We start from the raw sequence: 12,884 nt of genomic DNA, 5'->3' as shown, positions 1-12,884 counted from the left end.
CTACCAAGTTCTTGGCATGCACCGAGTGGCTTGTTCTTCCAGATGAAGAGGATCCTGTGGCAGCAGTGGTGGGACAGCTCTTTAGAATGAGTGTCCTGCAGAACAGCAGGCATCTGTGGAGCGGATCTGATCTGATACTGGCTTTTACAGCAGCAGCCACAGAGGGGGAGGAATTGCAGCTGCTAATACTAATGTCTGGGTGTGGCCAAGATTTAAAAAAAAAAATACAAATCCCGACTTGGCTGTAAATTTCAGTGTCCATAAAAGGCAAAACATTTCACTGCTGATCAATGGGGGTTGTCCAGCCAACCCCCTTCCAGCAGACACAGAGTTATGGTTGATGCAGCAACTTCTACAGAGAGAGATCCACCAAAATGTGGCACATGGAGAATTAGGAGCAACTCGCCTGGTTTTCCAGCATGCAGGTGTGAATTGCTGCACCTCCCTCTTCCCTCTTCTGACTTTGATGTGGTGGGGCTGCAACTCTGATCTAAATGCCTCCTCTACAGCCCAGTGTATTACTGGTAGAAAAAGTTGACCTTTCAATGGTTCTCTGCTCATCACTTGGGGTACCTGCTTGACTTAAATTGATCTGAGAGCCTTCTCTTGCCTTGAATTCTCCAGAAACATGACTCATCTGCAATGAGCAGTGGAGCTTCTGTTTTGTAAAGGAACACTTTCTGGTCCTTATGCAATTGTTGACTTCCTAGGGATAGGTCTGAAGCAACTCCATGCTGCTGTTCCACAATCTCTGCAATTTGTAGCGTCCAGGGGATTTTTTTTAATCTTTACTGTAGGATTAACGATGGAATCCCGTCCTCATCAGCCTCCTTCATTATCAAGTAAGATGTTAGGGGTCAAGGCTGCTACATTTCTGCATCTTTCCAGTGTCATTGCAATGTGGACTTAGCCCTGTGATCTGTTATGTCTGTTTAGGGCTCAGCCCCTGAGGATAGACTGTAGCACATGAGAGAGCACATGATTCCCATGCGGGAGGTCCCAGGAAGAGCTGCAAAGATCCTTGCCTGAAACCCTGCAGAGCCACTGTCAGTCAGTATTACCATTGCTGAGCTAGGTGGATTAAATATAGGAAGGCAGATTCATGTGTTAATAGAAGAGGACCCATGAGCATGCACAAAGTGCAAATCCTTGCCACTGAATAACTTGATCCTGTGCTTGCCTACTGGCGCTGCAGGCCTTCTGATGACTTGCTGCTTTCAGAATCAACCACTGCACGCTCCCCCTCCACGTGCCCCAATGTGACTGCACTGGAGCTACTGGTCCCAGAATATCCAATTTCCTGGAGGTGAGTCAGTGCAAAATCTCCAAGCCTTTATCTGAATGCCAGGCCTGCTGTATTTCCCACGCATTTGGTCTTTTCCTAGCAATGGGCAATTTAAACCGCTCTTTCAATGGGACTGATGAGTGGCATGGAAAAAGTGTTTGTTCAATATTGAGTGTACACAGCTGGAGTGGGCAGGCTGCAATTCTAGTATTGTCTGCTACATGTAACTTAGTAGCTAGCAGTATGATCTGGGAACCAGGAAGTCCCCAGTTCAAATATCACTTTAACCATAAACCCTTGGCTACGCCCTTGGCTACGGCACAGTCTCTCTCCATTTCACCATGCTTCACACTGCAGTCCATGTTATTTATTTAAAAGGTTAACACTAGTTTGATCCTGCTTTGCTATTCTGGTTCATCTACTAACTGTGGTTTGTACAAACTGGCTTCCTGTGTTCAGATGAAATGGGAAACTGTAGTTTGTTCCAAACCACAACTTAGATTTTGATTGCCTGCCCTCACACTTGGAGGAGGTGCATAAGGGCCTGCAGTTCACTGTGACTTGTGTGGTACCACGTTGTGTCTGAATTGGGTCAATTTATGCACAGTGCTTTCAAAACACTAAAAGCACTTATTGACACTAATAAATTAGTGACATAAAATAAAACATAAAAACAATTGCAATACTGTCAGTTTGGTTGTTTCAGTGCCTGAGGAGACAGAATCCCTTCCAGCAAGTGTTGGTTCTGCTGACAACTTTCATTCTAGCAGAGTGGCATAACTAAACCACCTGGAGTCTGGGAGAAAAAAATATTTACACCCCCCCCCTCGCCCTGCAATTTTTAACATCCCCCATACATAATCTTAGAGGTCTTCAAAAGGCACTTCTGGTTTTCAGTGAAAACCTTTTGGAGGCCTCTAAGACACCCCCTTAAGGTGTGGTGCCCAGAGCAATGTTCCCCCCCCATCCCTTTAGCTACACCACTGTCCCAGCAACCTGTATTTTTCCAGCACCATTTCCTGCTGTCTCTCATGTCTTGGGACTGATTCAATTCATTGGGACTGATTTCTGCTCAAACATGCATAGGACTTGGGTGGACAATTTCTTTTTGTCTGGTGGTTTTAAAAAATACTCAAAAGGGCAGTTTTGAAAAGATGAGGGAATTCTGCACTGGTTCCTTTTTTTGCCTATATCTCCATTCCAGTATTTAGGTGAGAGTAATAGCAGGCGGGAGATAATAATAATAATAAACTTTATTTCTATCCCGCCCCTCTCCCTAAAGGGACCCAGGGCGGCTTACAACATATTAAAAATAGATTAAAACATAATTTAACAAACAGATAAAAACATATTAAAAACACATTAACAGAAACCATAAAAACAGTAGTCAGATAAAAGTCAGAATAAAAAGAGCATAAAACAGCAGTTCTTAGAGGAATCAGGCCTGTAAAAAAGCAACTAAAAGATGTATAAAAGATGTTAAAAAGGCCATGAAGTCAGAAGGCTTGTTTAAACAGCAAGGTCTTCAGGCCTTGCCGAAAAGTCTCAAGAGAGGGAGCCATTCTCAAGTCAAGGGGAAGGGAGTTCCATAACGTTGGTGCCACTACTGAGAAGGCCCTGTTTCTTGCCGCCGCCCCACATACCTCCTTAGGCAGCGGCACTTGTAAAAATGCTTCGTTTCAGTTTGTATATACTCTTCCACCTACTTTAGTTCATTTCTATGAAATGTTTATTGTTATAAACTTCTCCACTTACCTCTGGAATGTTATAGAATCCCTACGATCCCTTTTTGTGGGGCCATATGCTGAACAAGCAGTCATTATGTAAAAAAAAAAAACCTGAGCAGAAAAGCCCAGCTGAAGTTTGTTTTGAGACAATGGGGGGAGGGGGAGATAGCAGACCAATAGCACACGAGCATCAGATAACTAACCGCTTCCTTATTGCAATGAAACAAATTGTTTCTTACATTAAAACAATTATCCATAAATTATATATTTATTAAAACTAAAATTTGGGAGTATAAAAAACTATACCCCCCAAAAAGCACTTTCCAAAAGAGTTCTACTTGCATAATGAAAATATATTTTTAAAAATTATGAATAGAATTCAGCAAGAGACCCTCAAAATGGAGCTAGGGCTCTGTACTGTGGTCTAGTACCTGCCGTTCCAGGGTCAGGCTGTCAGCTATAGTAGGGTGAAAGATTGAAGTGCCATTTGGGTATTCTTTAGGGGTGCCCTAGATAAAGCCTAGGGGCCCAGCCGTGAGTTAATACGGCCCTGAGAACAGGGTTTGTGTCGTGACCCCAATGGGGCCATGAAGCCTCATTTGGGGGGTTGCAGTAACCTTTCAAAGCCTGTGCAAGAGTGGGCTTGGATCCAGTCGCATAATGGTGCTGCCTTATCCCAACTGGGTTCTTGATAGAACCCTGCACAGCCTCTTCTCGCTGTTGTGCCCTGCAGCTATTAAGGCCAGCCCAGCTCTTGCTGTGACCTCTCAGAGTTGTTGTGAAGGCACAAGATATGGGGAAAACAGGATGGACAAGGACAAGGTGGGCAGAATGGGTCCCAAGAGGGCAGCAGGATTGGTGGTGGGTCCCCAGTCACATTTACTGAGGTTGTGACACAAAAAAGGTTGAAGACCACTGATATAGAACAAAATTGGCTCCTTGCCTCTCCTTTTCCCTGACCCAACCAAGTCACACAAAAGGAAGACAAAGTATCCTAGCGAATTGACCGAAAAGAAAGAAGAAAAAACTGTTTATTCCCGATCCCAGTTCTTATCAAGGAATGCAAGCTGTCCGCAGATCAGGGTCAGAAAAACACCCTCGTCCTTCAAACCCCAAATGCAAATGAGGCTTGCAACAGCTGCCTTCAGACTGAGTCCAGCTGAACTCTGGCAGGGGGTGACTGGAAAGCGATTAAAACCTCCCGTGTGTATTATTAAACCTCCAGCCGTTTAAGTCTCGGGCTAAGCAGTTATTTATACCCAACAGGTTAACTGTTGCTATTTTTAAAACAAGCCAACCCCTCATGATGCCAGGTTTAAATGTAACCTGCCGTTTTGCCCAGCCTGTCTCCCTTCCCTACCTGTCTGAATTTTCAATAGTCTGCAGACTGTTTCAAGAGCCTCTGTGCAATCACCTGGCCAGGTGGAGGATTTTGCACAGGTCTCCTGAAGCAAAACTCTTGGCAAAACTCGTGCCCATCATTATTTCCTGCAACTTATTGTTGGTCTCCTAGCAACCAGAGGTTCCCTTATTATCTGGAAAGGAATGGGCATCGAGGGCTGGAGGAATGAGGAAATCCCCAGGCTACGGAAATCCCAATTAGAGCTGGGAAATCCCTTCCAGTCCCTGCCCACGAGGCAGGATTGTACCCAGGAGGAGGGGGGATTAGCACTGCACCCTACTGTGAACCACGGTTGAGAGACAGAGGGTTTGAAAATGGGGGAGAGCTGAGTTCAAATCCTTGCCCTGGCTGTGCTGCTCACCAAGGGCTCCTGTGCAACTGTTGCTCCTGCAAAGCCTTGTTCTGTTGAATAGGTTCGTGCAGAGGAACGTGGGACGCTGCCTGAGTGTGGCCATTTGTCCACCTAGCTTAGCATGATCAGAGTTGACTAGTAGGGGCTCTCTAGGGTTTCAGGTGGGATTTGAATCCAGAACCTTCTCCAAGCTAAGCATGTGCTCTCTTGTTGTGCTACGGCCCCTTCTCCTAGGCCAAGCCCAGGAGTCTTTCCCTCCTCCATCACCTGGCAATGGTGGTGTCATGAATATGTGCAGTTCAGGCCTAGTAGCACTGCAAAGCCTGAACCAAAGTAACCCAGTAACACAGAAGGGGCTTGCAAGGGGCTTGCAGTCCTAGCTGCTAGGAATTTACAACTCAATGGAAGGTGATAATGTAGCCCCTAGGCAGCCAGAAAGATGCCCATCAAGGATGGAATGCAGCTGCAGATCTCCAGGGGGAGGGAAGAGCTGAGAGGGCAAGCATCCAGCCCCACTTCCGGACAGGGTCTTTGGTTTTTGTCTCTTGGTGGAAAAGGTGGTGGGTGCACATCCTGCCCCGCCAGGACCATGTGGCCCATAGGTAACTGGGACTGAGGATCTACAAAAGAAGCTGACCCAGGTGAGAGTTAGGAAATAATAGAGTTAGCCAGTTAGCTTTGTTGTTTTATGCTGATATGTTTCCTAGAAGTTTTTATGCCTCTAGCATTTGCTGCCTTTTGTAACTTTTTGTAACCCTATGTACTTAATAAAGTAAAAATCCTTTTACCATGTTGGTTCATTGTCTGTTGGGGACAAAGGTTCAGAATCCTGCCTAGCCGTTCAGCAAGCTACCAAAAATCCTCATTGTGGACTAGTAACTTGAGGACTGAGACTTTAAGTAAAGAAAGTGCTCAGTGCCTACAAGGGATATAGTTAAGCCTAGAGGGTCTGGGTATCCCTGGACTGAGACACTGGCTCTTACAGGGTGGTGGCAGTACTACCAAACAGGGATCTTTGAGGGCTCTAGGGTTCAGAACCAACAACTCTGAGCACCCCAAAGCCCTGGGAGTGTGACAAAGTGTAGGACAGGTGGCTCACTGGATATGATGTGGAGGGGCGTGTGTGAGAGCCATCCTGGCAGCTCGTCTCCCCTGGCCCTGTGCTGGCTCTTCGCCTGCTCCATGTGCACCTCTCCTCCCTCTCCTGCCTTCATAAGCAGGTGTAAATTTAGCTGCTTAATCTCTCCGCTCGCTCGTTGCTCAGCCCCTTTGCAGGTGGAGAAAGCAAAGCTCAGCCTGGTTGCAATGGATGCCTGCCTGGTGGTTCCAAGAAGCAGCTCTTATCTTGGAGGTTAAAAGGAATCCAAAAGGCTCCCTGTCGCCTTAGAACTGAAGCTGAATGTCAGCCCGTGTTGTACCCCATAACGCACAGCAGAGCTGAGTTCCATGGAGGCAACAACCAGTGCTGGCAGATGTAGGGAGGGCTGCCTGGAACCCCCTACCCAGTGGCCATGTGCTTCCCTCTCTGGGCAGAAGCTGCGAGAGATTAACCCTGTGGGCCCTGGAGCCTCCCAGCCAGCATCTCTTCTCCTTGCCCAGGCCTCTCTGATTAAATCATCTTGAGGTAATTCTGCCTGTCATTGAGACAGATTAACTGGTGACCTTCTTCTCCCAGAACAGGATTGGAAGGCCACACCGCCAAGCTCCCTCGGTGTCTCCCCCCTGAGATTGGCAGGCGCAAACTCGGGGAAAGGGGCTGCTGCCTCCCCCAGAAGCAGATGGGAAAGGGCCGGGAAGCACCATGAATCCTCAGCCTGGAGCCCCATGAGAGGCTCTGCGCTGTGGGGAGACGCTGTCCCGGCAGGAGCAGCAGAGGGGAGGAGAGGGATTTGCTGCGGCTTTGGGACTTGCCCAGTCTGGCCCTGGCAGCACACTCCGCTGGAGCAATGAGGTAGGTGCACTGGTGGTGGGCACAGAGGTACTGTGGCTGGACAGCCGTCGGGTCTGGTTTGGGCTCAAGTCAGCTGAGGAGTGATTTTGGACCAACGTGGCAGGACCATGGAGGGCACATTAGGACATACGCGGGTCTTCCTCCCGTCACTTTCCTTAATCTAAAACAGGGTTGGAGGCAGACAGGCACATACTACCAACCCCTGGGAAATATTCTTGCATATCAAGAAGACCAATCCTGGTTCACAGGTGAACTGACAATTAACGATGCCCAGCCAATCTGGCGGTCCACTTGGGGACCACATGTCACCTATATTTCTGGTGATTAGGAGGAATTAAAACACATACTCAAAAATCAGCCATACTCTTACAAAAAGTTCATTCTGGGATGCACCCCAGAGGAGTCCGGGCCTTTCCTGTGGGTCTTCTCTCCCACCCCAACCCCTCCCCCTGATTAAGCCATTTCTGCCCAACATGACATATATGCAACTGGGATCAAAAGCCTACACCTGTGGGCTGGGCAGAAATGGGTTAAGATATAAAATGGTGCCTTTACTGAGCTCTCACTGGCCTTTTGAACTTGTTCTTTATGGACCAAGGAAAAGAAAATCTTCAGCATACATTTTAACTTTTAACTCAAAGACACCCCCTCCCCAACACCCCTGCCTCGACGCCAGTAAAAAACCAAAGCAGAGCAGCTTCACTTTCCAACTTCGAAGTCTGGATCTAGTGTGTGCCTGTTCTTGCCAGTTGACGATTGGAATTGCTCTCCAATGGAGAGCTGCCTTATAAATTGGTTTAAGGGACAGGGGGATGTTCCCTTGCTCTGCGCTTTACACTGGTATTTCAGTGCCTCTGGAAAATGGTGCCCAAACATTTTCAAAAGTGAGAGTAAAATGATCTGATGTGCTCTCCAATGTTTTACAAATGGAATCGGGGACATCAAAGACCCAGAGACAAACACTGCCAAGACATGAACGTTCTCCTGCCTGTTGTCTGTTAATATTGACCATAGATGTTGACTTAAAAAAAAATTAAGGATGTATAATCTTGCAATGCATCTGCTTGTGTTTGCCATAGAATTGCTGTAACTCTGGCACATTTTGCGTGGGCTCAGCCCTACCACGAAGCTGGCAGCAGATGGTGGGCTTAGGGGTGTACAAAAGTCCACCAACAACCCCACCCCTCTGCAGAAGAAGGCCAGCAAAATGGCACCACACTGCTTGCTCTCTTCCTTTGTTAATAGAAAAGGGAAGGAAAAGAGATAAAGGAAGTGCATTGGGGGGGGGGGTGTGACGTCAGAGTCCTGAAATCAATGAGGCAACTCAGTGAGGACCAATGTCTGTTCCATTCATTTCAATCCTGATAAGTTTCCAGACTAATCCTTGTTCATTGATCAGCTCCTCCAAATTTCAGATGCAAATAGGGAAATGCCTGTAATGTCAGCCTGAGCTCTCTCCCAGTCCATGCTTTACACCTTGTTTAAAGTATGGGGTATTTGGGTTTAGTGTAAGAACGTTGAAGGATAAGTATCTGATACTGCACTCCAGTGCACATTCACCTTAGAGCAGGGGTGCTCAATAGGTGGATCGCGATCTACCGGTAGATCGCGAGGCAAAATGAGTAGATCGCGGAGTGCCGACCCCCCCCTTCAGGTGCCTCTGGGAGGAAACGCCGGGAGTAAGGCCCATTGTACTCAATGGGGCTTACTCCCAGGTAAGTGTGGCTAGGATTGCAGCCCCACAGCCTAATCCTAGCCATGTCTACTCAGGAGTAAGTTCTGTTATACTCAGTGGGGCTCAAGGTACACCAACATACATTGTACACGTATATGTTATGATGGCATGAACATTGTAAAAAAAAAACTCTGGTAGATCTCTGGGCCTTGCTGGGTTTCAAAGTAGCTCTCCAGCCAAAAAAGTGTGAGCACCCCTGCCTTAGAGTAAGCCCCATTAAATGCACTCCAGTGCACATTCACCTTAGAATAAGCCCCATTAAATGCAATGGGACTTACTCACCAGTAACCATTCATACCATCGCTCTGAACAAGTACTGGATTCAGGCCATGACATCTGGAAGAAATTGTGCCAAATTTGGTGCCATCCTTTCCAACTATCTTTTGACATAAATGTATATTTGTATCTTTATGTAGGCCACTGTGTTTGCCAAGCTTATATTTAATACTGGAGCTCACCTGCTGTCAACCTGTTTAACTGGTGCCATCTTGTCTCCAAACATGGCTGGGATTTGGCAAGTGTTGGGAATTTGCAAATTGTGGCGGTTGGGAACTGGGCTTGGGCAACCTAAGAATGTTCTTCACATTCCAAAGAGCCCTGTAGGGAAGTTGTTGGCAACCTTCAGTCTCGAAAGACTCTGGTATCGCGCTCTGAATGGTGGTTCTGGAACAGCGTCTAGTGTGGCTGAAAAGGCCGATTTGGGAGTGACAATCCCTTCCACACTGGGAGCAAGTGCAGTCTGTCCCTGGTCTGCCTCCCTGGCTATGGGCCTTCCTTCTTTGCCTCTTAGTCTCAGACTGTTGGCCAAGTGTCTCTTCAAACTGGGAAAGGCCATGCTGCACAGCCTGCCTCCAAGCGGGCCGCTCAGAGGCCAGGGTTTCCCACCTGTTGAGGTCCACTCCTAAGGCCTTCAGATCCCTCTTGCAGATGTCCTTATATCGCAGCTGTGGTCTACCTGTAGGGCACTTTCCTTGCACGAGTTCTCCATAGAGGAGATCCTTTGGGATCCGGCCATCATCCATTCTCATGACATGACCGAGCCAACGCAGGCGTCTCTGTTTCAGCAGTGCATACATGCTAGGGATTCCAGCACGTTCCAGGACTGTGTTGTTTGGAACTTTGTCCTGCCAGGTGATGCCGAGAATGCGTCGGAGGCAGCGCATGTGGAAAGCGTTCAGTTTCCTCTCCTGTTGTGAGTGAAGAGTCAATGACTCGCTGCAGTACAGAAGTGTACTCAGGACACAAGCTCTGTAGACCTGGATCTTGGTATGTTCCGTCTGCTTCTTGTTGGACCAGACTCTCTTTGTGAGTCTGGAAAACGTGGTAGCTGCTTTACAGATGCGTTTGTTTAGCTCAGTATCGAGAGAAAGAGTGTCGGAGATCGTTGAGCCAAGGTACACAAAGTCATGGACAACCTCCAGTTCATGCGCAGAGATTGTAATGCAGGGAGGTGAGTCCACATCCTGAACCATGACCTGTGTTTTCTTCAGGCTGATCGTCAGTCCAAAATCTTGGCAGGCCTTGCTAAAACGATCCATGAGCTGCTGGAGATCTTTGGCAGAGTGGGTAGTGACAGCTGCATTGTCGGCAAAGAGGAAGTCACTCAGACATTTCAGCTTGACTTTGGACTTTGCTCTCAGTCTGGAGAGGTTGAAGAGCTTTCCGTCAGATCTGGTCCGGAGATAGATGCCTTCTGTTGCAGTTCCAAAGGCCTGCTTCAGCAGGACAGCGAAGAAAATCCCAAACAAGGTTGGTGCAAGAACACAGCCCTGCTTCACGCCGCTTGCCCTGTTCTTGCACTTGTAGGGAAGCCTCACACTAAAGATGGGTTTCTCGTGGCTGATGGGGGAGACAGTGTGACGTATCTTCATAGGTGGGCCTCGCTGCAAAAACAAAGAAACAAAACCTGATCCTGCACACACCCCTTCCTGTCATGCTAATAAGAGCAACATGGGTGGATTTCTTCAACTGGCAGTTCTTTGCTTTGCGGTTGTTGGTTCCCCCAGTAAATAACCGAGGAGAGAGTTCTCATCTTCTTCACACCCGGCTTGGGAGCTTCCTGAAGGCACCTGGTGACCCACAGCTGGAAACAGGGTGCCTGATGAGATGGTCTTCTGGGTTGATCTAGCAGGACCCTGCTAATATGTGCAAGTACAGTAGGCTGTACATTTGCAGACAGAGAAATGATGGCCTGCCCTGGCCAGGCTCAGTGCATCTCTCTTGGCAGTTCCTGCAGCTTTGTGGCAAAGGCTGCAATCCTAAACACACTTAAGAACATCAGAAGAGTTCTGCAGTCCCACTTCCTGCATTTATTTATTTATTGAAGTTATATCCCACCTTTCCATTCAATGAAGGGCGCTCAAGGCGGCATTGTGCATCTCATAGTGGTCCACCATATACTTCAGGGACCAGGCAAGACAACAAGATGCCCGTATCCTATTGCCACTCCCCTGCATCTGGCATTCAGAGCTAGCCGACTTCTCAAATCAGGAGGCTGCACACACCTGTCACGGCTTGTAACCTGCAATGGACTTTTCCTCCATCAATCTGACCCATTCCCTTTTAAAGGTATCTTGACCAGATGCCATCACCACATACTATATTTTCTGTTACAAATTGATGCCAAAATGAGCACATTCTCATGTCCTATTCCTGGCTCAGGGTCTTGTCTGCTGAGGAATGTCCAGCCAGTCAGGGACCAAAGAATCAAGGAACTCTCCAGTTCGGAGGCCCCAGAGTCAAAAGGATGAGATGTTGCTTCAGAATTTGCCAGGCAGGAGCTGAACAGGTTCATAGCAGGCTTCTCTTCAGCATCACTCTTTTCTAGAGCATCAACAGCATGGAACATCTTTCTCCCCTTCTGTGGGGCTCAAAGATGCCAGATGGACCCTGCACCTTCATGCTTAAGCGCCTGCTTGAGCTTGCCGCTGGGAGTACTTTTAGTGTCTGGATGTTGCGCATGGGACCAACCAGGGTACTCTAAGTCCCCTAAACGTGCAGCATCCTAAAAACTAGAATCTTTGATGGTGGTAGTCTTGGGAGGAGGTATCTTCATGATCTCCAAAGCTCCACGTACAGCTATGAGGTCCAAGGAGAAGGTGCCTTGGCCAGTTCTAGGTTAGTCCTATGGGGGAGTTGATGGAATTTAACAAAGACTGCTGGATTGGATGAAGTAGTTTTCTTGAATGATTTCTGTCCCTGTAGTTCCTTAGGCATTGATGAAACTTCTGTTTTGTTCTAGGGTGTAGTTAGGGTTACTATCTTCTTGCTCTGTTATACACTTCCTATTTTAGGGGATTGGATATTTTGTTTTGTGTTCTACTTCTAATTTTGTATGCATGCATGGGAATTTGGAAGGCAGGATATCAATGCTTTTTAATTAGGGCACATCCTTCCTGGTCCAAGGAGATGCTGCTGTGATTAGGAAGATATATGGCTTCTGGCCAAACAACTTTGCGTAGATATTTGAAAAAGTGTGCGTCTTGTCTGCATTTGCTAGAGTGCCAGAAGAAAACGGTTCCCTGAACGAGACTGAGCAACGCGTCATAGGGAAGGGGGTTTCCAGATGTCACCTGCCCACCAGGATGCTTGCTGCCTTCACAGCCTGGGTTGTTGTGTCATAACATTGGCTTAGCCACCTGCTGTTACACCATCCCAGCCACACCTCAACCAAGCAGGGAAGTGCAGCTGGGACCGGATGTAAACTCATCATGTTATCACCCGCTACCGGAATGATAAGTTTCTTTTCCGGACATGGACAGACGCACTCCCAAAGCTGACACAGCTGGCATCTGACACAAGCAGCAAAACACTGTCAGCTACAGACAAGGTTCTTTTTTTCCCCCCTGCAGACTTCAGACAGCTTAGCTGTTTGCCTCTTTTGCCCTGACTGGTTCTGGCTGGGAGCAGAAAGGCTGCCCATGACGGGGGGCAGGGGGGAGTTGGTGTAAGAATCCAGTTGCATAAACCACACTACCGATGTAAACAGGTTGATCCATATTTCGACTGATTTATTTAATCAATTAATCCTGCCTTTCCAGCACTGTTTTCTGTGCAAAGTCACATGCTACAAAAGACATGTAACCGCTTCAGGTGTGATCCTGTCATGAAAGGATTTTTGGAGAATGCCTTAAATGTGCATCTTCCTCAGAGGTTGTGCAGGTTTCCTGGGCATGCTGATTTCTCCTGTCCTATACCAATAGAAGAGGTGGAGGGAGGAAGAGATTGAGCCAGGACCCCAATGGGGTCAGAATGCTTCAGTTGTGGGATTGTGGCAACTTACAGGAATGAAAATGGTTGAAGACTACTGGACTGGAGCACCACCAGGTCAAGGAACCTGGCCTGGTGGGACACCTTCAGGAACCAGGAGATGGTGTCCCAGTCCTGCTCAGATTCTTAGCAGTGGTGCTAAAATAGTTTTCACTAGGGCCAG

Source organism: Tiliqua scincoides, chromosome 11, assembly GCF_035046505.1.
Source record: "Tiliqua scincoides isolate rTilSci1 chromosome 11, rTilSci1.hap2, whole genome shotgun sequence".
Classification (NCBI taxonomy): domain Eukaryota; kingdom Metazoa; phylum Chordata; class Lepidosauria; order Squamata; family Scincidae; genus Tiliqua; species Tiliqua scincoides.
The sequence above is the reverse complement of the archived record's forward strand: the minus strand, read 5'-3'. Positions refer to the sequence as shown.